The sequence below is a fragment of the Gobio gobio genome, assembly GCF_949357685.1.
Source record: "Gobio gobio genome assembly, chromosome: 8".
NCBI lineage: Eukaryota > Metazoa > Chordata > Actinopteri > Cypriniformes > Gobionidae > Gobio > Gobio gobio.
In genome coordinates, this window is record NC_137114.1 from 52847677 (window position 1) to 52856893 (window position 9217).

Sequence of the window (9217 nt, forward strand, 5' to 3'; positions counted from 1 at the left end):
GGAAAGTCATTTCGATAAGAGGGAGCGAGTCATTTATCTCTAATAGTGTCTGGTAAGTGTTAAACATGCCTTCGCAGAGTCTATGTATGTGAGATAAAAGTAATGGTGCATAACCAGGGCCTGAAATTAACTTTTTTGACCACCTGCCACAGTGACTTTTTACCAGCCACTTTTTTTTCTCCTCGACATTAAGCCTGTTCACGTGCTTGTAAGGATTTGTGTGTGTGTGTGTGTGTGTGTGTGTAAATATAATTTATTCTGAAGAAATATTCTCAACAGTGTTCAATCAGCGTTGACATATTTAAATCTGCATATCTTTGATATTTTTACCTTTTATAAAGGGCATTTTTTAATAATTGTATTAAATATAGGCTACGCTTCAGCTTTCAGTTTATATTCTTAAATTTAATCTATAAATTAAATTAGAATAATAAGACACCGTAGGGCTATTACCAATCAAATTAAATAATTTACACAGAAAAATTACAACTGCATTAAAAAATGTTATGAGATTGCTTTAAATAGTTTTGAATATACAAATAAGAAAAGTTGGAAAGAATGTTTAAACCTGAAAGTAAACCACCAGTAGGTGGCAGCAGGTGAACGTTTTAATGAGCGAGTCATTGAGTCGATTCATTCAAACTGATTCATTCAAGAATGAGGCAGTCGTTTATGTATAGGTCATTGAATCTTTGATACAAACGATTCATTCAAACGCTGAATCATTCAGTAACATTGATTTTTCCTCGAGAGGCTGCACGAGCGTCAACAGCGCAACATTGTTACCTTCAGTTTATTATACATTAGGCTATATATTATTATCCACTATCGATCGCCACTTACGCTAAATTAATGCAGAATCATTCTTGCATTTTGTTGATTCCCTAGTTTTTTGTTATTGACATTTTAATCTGTCTAGTAAAATTCTCTTTCACTTGCCCCTTCAAAAAATCCACTAGTCCCACAAACATTGTTCTTTAACTAGTAAGAATACACATGTAAGTGCTGTCAAGTTATTAACGAAATCAATATAAGTACTAATAACTCTTACAATATACATTTTTAAATCTTTTTATTCATTGATGTCCTGTGTCACAGACTGACTCAGATATAGCCCTACCGCAGCTCGAATGTGAACACATCACACGCGGCCGTGTTGATGGATGATTTAGTCACGTTCAGGAACGGTTAAACAGAAACAAATTAATATTTATTATTATTATTACTGGTAAAGTTACCGCGCACCGGACATTTTCTCACCGCTTCCCAACTCCCAACATGCACACGCACACACACACACATCTGTGCAACTGTTATTTTACTACGTCAGCGTTGCATTATTATCTCGTCCCATCTCACCAACAGTTTAATACTCGCACATCCAAACGTAGTCAGAGAAGGGCCTCATCTTCTTTCCGATCGCGTGAAAGTAGTCGCATCCTCTCAAACTGCCCAATGAATCACTCAATTCTCATTGGCCACCTGCCAATGTGGCCGGTAGATTAACAGTGTTACCCGCCATTTGCAAAATTCACCCGCATTTGGCGCGTGGTTGGGTGTTAATTTCAGGCCCTGCGCAAGTGCGCATAACTCCTAAATGGTTCATCACGAATCCTTGGCTTAAGGCGAACATATGGCTCAAATTAGATCATCAATCTGGTGAAATTTTCAGGTATTTTAGCGAACTAGTTATTCCAGCGGTATACTAGAAATACTTCTACTTTTGCGAACTAGTTATTCCAGCGGTATACTAGAAATACTTCTACTTTTGCGAACTAGTTATTCCAGCTGTATACTAGAAATACTTCTACTTTTGCGAATTAGTTATTCCAGCGCTATACTAGAAATACTTCTACTTTTGCGAACTAGTTATTCCAGCGGTATACTAGAAATACTTCTACTTTTGCGAACTAGTTATTCCAGCGCTATACTAGAAATACTTCTACTTTTGCGAATTAGTTATTCCAGCGCTATACTAGAAATACTTCTACTTTTGCGAACTAGTTATTCCAGCTGTATACTAGAAATACTTCTACTTTTGCGAACTAGTTATTCCAGCTGTATACTAGAAATACTTCTACTTTTGCGAACTAGTTATTCCAGCGGTATACTAGAAATACTTCTACTTTTGCGAACTAGTTATTCCAGCGCTATACTAGAAATACTTCTACTTTTGCGAATTAGTTATTCCAGCGCTATACTAGAAATACTTCTACTTTTGCGAACTAGTTATTCCAGCGGTATACTAGAAATACTTCTACTTTTGCGAACTAGTTATTCCAGCTGTATACTAGAAATACTTCTACTTTTGCGAACTAGTTATTCCAGCTGTATACTAGAAATACTTCTACTTTTGCGAACTAGTTATTCCAGCTGTATACTAGAAATACTTCTACTTTTGCGAATTAGTTATTCCAGCGGTATACTAGAAATACTTCTACTTTTGCGAATTAGTTATTCCAGCGCTATACTAGAAATACTTCTACTTTTGCGAATTAGTTATTCCAGCGCAATACTAGAAATACTTCTACTTTTGCGAACTAGTTATTCCAGCGGTATACTAGAAATACTTCTACTTTTGCGAACTAGTTATTCCAGCGGTATACTAGAAATACTTCTACTTTTGCGAATTAGTTATTCCAGCTGTATACTAGAAATACTTCTACTTTTGCGAATTAGTTATTCCAGCGCTATACTAGAAATACTTCTACTTTTGCGAACTAGTTATTCCAGCGCTATACTAGAAATACTTCTACTTTTGCGAACTAGTTATTCCAGCTGTATACTAGAAATACTTCTACTTTTGCGAACTAGTTATTCCAGCTGTATACTAGAAATACTTCTACTTTTGCGAACTAGTTATTCCAGCTGTATACTAGAAATACTTCTACTTTTGCGAATTAGTTATTCCAGCGGTATACTAGAAATACTTCTACTTTTGCGAATTAGTTATTCCAGCGCTATACTAGAAATACTTCTACTTTTGCGAATTAGTTATTCCAGCGCAATACTAGAAATACTTCTACTTTTGCGAACTAGTTATTCCAGCGGTATACTAGAAATACTTCTACTTTTGCGAACTAGTTATTCCAGCGGTATACTAGAAATACTTCTACTTTTGCGAATTAGTTATTCCAGCTGTATACTAGAAATACTTCTACTTTTGCGAATTAGTTATTCCAGCGCTATACTAGAAATACTTCTACTTTTGCGAACTAGTTATTCCAGCTGTTATTCCAGTTATTAGCTGTTATTAGCTGTTATTAGCTGTTATACTAGTTATTCCACTAGTTATTCCAGCTGTATACTAGAAATACTTCTACTTTTGCGAACTAGTTCTACGTTTTTTCCGCCCGATCGGAACCAAACCCATGCAGGAAGCTTCTCTGGAGTCTGATTGTCAATACCATATTTTTCTGAATACAAGACAGTTATTTATTCAAAATAATACATCGGGTTCGTCTTATGTACAGGGTCTAGACTTTTACATATATGCGACAAATACGCGTAAAACGAGTGTGCCAAGAACTACAGTGTGTCAGAGTGTAATGTTATAAGATTGCGAGCGCAAAAAGAAAAGCTTACCGTCTAAGAGCCGCGTGACTGATGTTTGCGTGCCTCGCTGATGAGACCATACTTCCAACCAAGTGTTAACCTCCCCCAGTTTCTCTTGAAGCCAATACGGAAGTGACTTAAACTGCAGTTCATGGACTGGCCACTAGAGGCAGACTCCAGAAGGAGCAGAATCTCATTGAGCTCATGTTAAAATGCCCAACTTCACAGCCAGTTTTAATTTCGTTGACGAATAATTTTCGTCATAATTTTCGTCAACGACATTTTTTTCACTGACGAAAACGAGACGATAACTAAATAAAAACTAGTGTTCGATGGCTAAAACTATGACGAAAACGTACTGTAATTTTCGTCAACAAATAAAAACGAGACGAAAATGTTAGTGAGGGAGGATTAGGGAAGAGATCCAGTCAGAACTGATGTCTTATGTAACAGATGCACATTTGATATGAACTGATCTAACGGCTGGAAAACACGGCTCATCCCCAATCCAGCTCCAGAGCGACTCACAATCAACAATAACACACATTTATGCCAGGATATTGTTTATGAACTAATGCTGATGAATAATGACAATGTTTACTTTATGATGATTATATAGTAATATGTTTTAGACGGTTGTAACAATGCATATTTTATCTCCTGAACTTGAATGAGCTCCTGCAACTTCAACAGAGGTGCAGACATTTCAAAATAAGAGTCCCGGTGTATTTCGCGTTTGTTTATGATTTAAAAGTCGTATTTGGTTACACTATAAACTGTATTTCATTTAATTCCCATTTAATTCTTAGTCAGGAGGAAAGACCAGTATTTGACACATATTCAATAAAGTATCAGGGTTATAATAGTTCACTAAAACCACTTTTAAAAAATCATAACTTGAAATCAAATAAATGTTAACTGAAATTAAAAATAAATAAATAAACAAACTTTATTTGAAGCTTTAGCTTTACCTGATATGGCCTACTAACTAAAAGAAATAAAGTTATAAAAACTATATAGATGTTTTTTTTAAAAACAAACAAAAAAGTGAATTGAGCTCTCTTACGTGTATTTTTAATGTCAAAAACAAAATTATGTCCAAATTAAATGGAGCTTGAATTGTATTACAATTTAACTAAACTCATTAGATTTTAGGAGACCATTAGATGGATAGCCTAATTGTGATAATTCAGATCAGGCTACAGGTTCTTTTTATGGTATGCCAAAAAGTGTTTATTTTTAAATGTGATCATTGGTACATTTGACCAGTATTTACCATACTTTCAATACAAAAATTTAAATATGCAGCATGAAAATTATCTTCAAGTAGAAGAATTTTCTTCATAAGGAAAATAAGACGGGGAGAGGGGGGGGTCGTCTTATATTCTGAACAATACGGTAATTATCAAAAAATGTTGAAATTTCAATTCCCATCCCCGTCGGGACGCCAAAACGTTCAAAGTGGGCGTGGCCACTGTTACTAAAAAGGCTATTCCTTTTGAACTGAATGAGAGAATTTCACCAAACTTGGTACACCTATTTACGGTCTCGGTCTGTGTTCGCATGAAAAAGGACATGGCGACTGGCCACTTGGTGGCGCTATAAAATAATAAAAGTCAGGAAAATGCAAGTAGCCACGCAACAGTCAGTCCGAGCCATTAATTTGAAAGCTGGCATGCATGATTTTGTCCAAGGTGCCGCGATTGTCTATGAAAAACACAGCCATCATCGGCCAATGAAGTTCAAGCATCTGCCAGACAAGGTTAACAGTGGTCGATTGGAGCGAAACTCGCTGTGCCTATATTTTCTGTCCGATTGCATTTTTTTTTTTCAGTTAAAAACTGGTTTAAATGTATAAAAAGATACCATATATATGTAGTACCTCTACCATGTATGTACTCGCTTTCATTTTTCAAAAAACATTAGTTATTTGTATTTTTTCTGTTATTTAAAGTGTCAAAATATCATGTGGTGCGACCGTCCGGCCATAACTTCCGTTTGGAAACATCTTTGAAATTACTCTACACTACACTCTACACTATTTGGCATGATTTCCAAAGTGTTTCGTAATCCTGCACAAAATTGTTTTATGAAATATCATGTGGTGTGACCATCAAGAAACCACCAATTTTTGGACTTTATGTTGAAATCCAATTAAAGATAGGAAGTTGCATCATATACCAATTTGCCAAGGACCCATTGAAGCAGCAAGCATGTTTGTAACTCGCTCTCAAATTAGGAAAATATAACCTTTTTAACGGCTGCTATGTAGTTACCACATTTGGATATCATTAATCTCTTTAAATAGATTTTTAATAACATTCGAGATCTTCATGTCATTTGGAGCGACCACTCATCATGTGGTGCGACCAATAATAGCAATAACTGTATTTAACTAATAAATAAAATGTCTCATTTCAGTGGTTGAAATAGGAATCACTGATACAGAATGCTTAAGTGAATGGTGTTTTTAAAACATATTTATCAGTTTTATGCAATTTACAAGAAAAATAAGTCTGTTAACTACATTAAGAAGGCAACTCAGAAATTAAAAAACACAAATGTGAGATCATAAATACTTTGTTTATAAACACTTTAATTACTGAGAACTTGTGTAAAAAAAAAATGTTAAGCATGTTAAGGAAATAAATTAATTTTAAGATAAATCACGGTCGCACCGCATGACATTTTTTAAGGCTACAGCCAATTCATCTAGATGAAAAAAAACAGTAAAATCACTTAATTTGACATTTTAATATGAATTTATGTGTACACAACATTCTTAATGTTTGAACAATTGCAATGGATATTATTATTATTTTGTATTTTAAAATTGGCTAGTTGAAAATCCTTTGACCCTCATACCATATGGTACACTATTAAGAAAAATGTCTCTAAACAGAACCAAATTAGGGTTCTCTGGCTTGTACTAATAGCAGAACCCATTTTATAAGGGTCCATAAAGAACCGTGCTTTAATAAGTGTAATATAGGACCATAATAGTGTTACAAATAACCTTTTTTTATTTAATTTAATAGTTTATTTTCATTAATATTAGAAGTATCTTCATATTATTAATGTTAGTAGTATTAATATTATTTTTATATTAATATTAGTCCTCTATCTGCCTGGTCTTATATCTTGTTGCCTCTATTTGGGTTTTAAATAATAATAATAATAATAATAATAATAATGATTATAAACAGCATGTTGTGTCAATCAGATACTTTTATTTGTTAATGACATGGCAAATTGTTGCAAAAACGACCGTGCTCTAACAACAGTTGTTAGCGGAATACATTAATAAATAACAATTGGCATTGAACATGGTATAGATGTAATGAAGACCAAGTTCCAGTGAAATATCTTCACAATCCTCTAATGTCATGTGTGTGTGTGTGTGTGTGTGTGTGTGTGTGTGTGTGTGTTGTGAGCGGCAGCTTCTCTCTGCAGATGATGGGATGTAACCGCATCTGTAATACACCAGTGAGTTTACACTTACAGTTTGTCTGTACATTTGATTATGTAAAAACTATGTTTATGAAGGCCAAAAATGAGCAGGGATGGACAGTATGTGAGCCCTTTACTCTGTTAAAAGAACATTTTTAGTGTTTAGGCATAAAGTAATAATTAAAATAACAATATGGATCTTAAATTCAATATCTCTGTTACTTGGGTCAATGACATGACATGCATTTTTTTGTGTCCGAATTAATTATTTTTGTCATACATATAAAAGAAATATTGTAGATCAATTTGATAAGATACTCTTTTAATTTCTTTGAAATTCAATTGATTTTTTGAGTTGTGGTGTTTCAAAGACCTAAAATGTCAGGTGGTGCGACCAGCAAATTTACATTTAAAAATATAAATTCCCACTGCAATTGCAAAATGAAGTAAGAAATATGAATGTAAACCATTATATAATGTATACAAAAAAAACAAAAAAACACAACTCCTTATGGAAAATGGTGTTCTGAAAACAAAGAAAAGTGTCCGTTTATATGAATTGGACTAAAAGGGCAATACATAGAAAAGGGAAGGGAATTTACCATGTGATATGCATTTTACAATAATTCAAATGTATATTGTATATGTATATTCATTTAAATGAATATATGGTCGCACCACCTGACATTTTCTGGGTGGTAAAATCAGAAATCTTGTTTAATAATGAATTAATGCTGTCTTAAAAGCTGTAAAACCCAATGGGAATCAACACCATACATTTTTTGGACATAAAAATGCATTTTAAAACTCTTTTGCTTAAAATGAGTATTTTTTTTTATCTTAAAAAATGTACTACTTTTCTTATTTTATCATTGACCCACTTACCTTGTGGAGAACAGAAGAAGCGCTGCTCACACATGTTCTGTTAAAAGAGAAAAAGACATGATTTTAAAACATTTTAAGAGAGAAATCATTTACCTGTCCGAGAACGTGTCGAAAAACTGAAATGGTATTTTCTTATAAAAACACTCAAATTTTCATTGTTTACAACTTCAAAAAATATTTGTATTAGTGTGAAGCTTTTCCTAAGTGTTTCGGCCCTAAAAGGATTTAGCAAAAATCATGAGTAAAAAGTCATTTCTTTTGTATTTTCTATCTCTCTCAACAATATCGCCCAAATTATTCTGGAATGATTCATTCTTTCCAAGTCTTCCCACTACATTTTTATTTTTATATTGCAATGTATATTACAGAAAAGCTAAATATAATAATGTCAGGTTTTTTGGTAATATTGTGCATCCCCAAAAAAATATTCTAAACTATTTCTCCCAATTCCCTCCTATAGTTGAGGTGTTTATTTGAATCCGGAGATGGACAGGCACCTCTATGGACATCAGGGAGTTTGGCTGGACCCTGAAACCCGCTCGCTCTCTCTGTGTGTGTGTGTGTGTGTGTGTGTGTGTGTGTGTGTGTACGTGAGATGAGAGCGATAAGAGGGTCTTTTCTCAGTGTGTAATCCTCTGCGCTGACATCAGCACTGAGACTGCTGAGGCTGACAATCACAGGCTTTATCAGCCCAGCACTCAGAACACACATTCTGATTGGCCAAGATTCTGGACAGATTCTGATTGGCCAATCCAGTGTTCCATTAAGAGCCCGACCAATAGGAGCCCAACTATTATGTTCCATCCAATAAGAGCCCAACTATTAACCTTACATTCTAAAAATTGCTGGGTTGTTTCAACCCAAATTTGGGTTACCCAGCTGCTGGGTTAAAAATTTGACCCAATGGTTGGGAGTGTCCATATTTGACCCACAATTGGGTTGAAACAACCCAGCACTTTTTAGAGTGTAGTGCGTATGACACTACTAGATCTACTAGTGAAAGACGACACCAATCAGAGGACTTTTATTCTGCTTTTCCAGGGTTTGGAAGCTTTGGCATTCTGCTAAACATCTCCTTTTGTGTTTCACAGAGGAAGCAAACTCGTGCATGTTTGATTGACATGAGGGTGAGTAAATGACCACACAATGCAACTCTTTATCATTCACAGATGGTCCAAACTGACCCTTCACCTCCTCAGAATCTGTCAGAGCACGCCTTGTTGTTCTGGTTGTGTGTGTGTGTGTGTGTGTGTGTGTGTGTGATATAACGCTGGTTTCCGTGTGATGCAGTGATAATACACGTTTGATTGGATTAGTTGTGCATCTT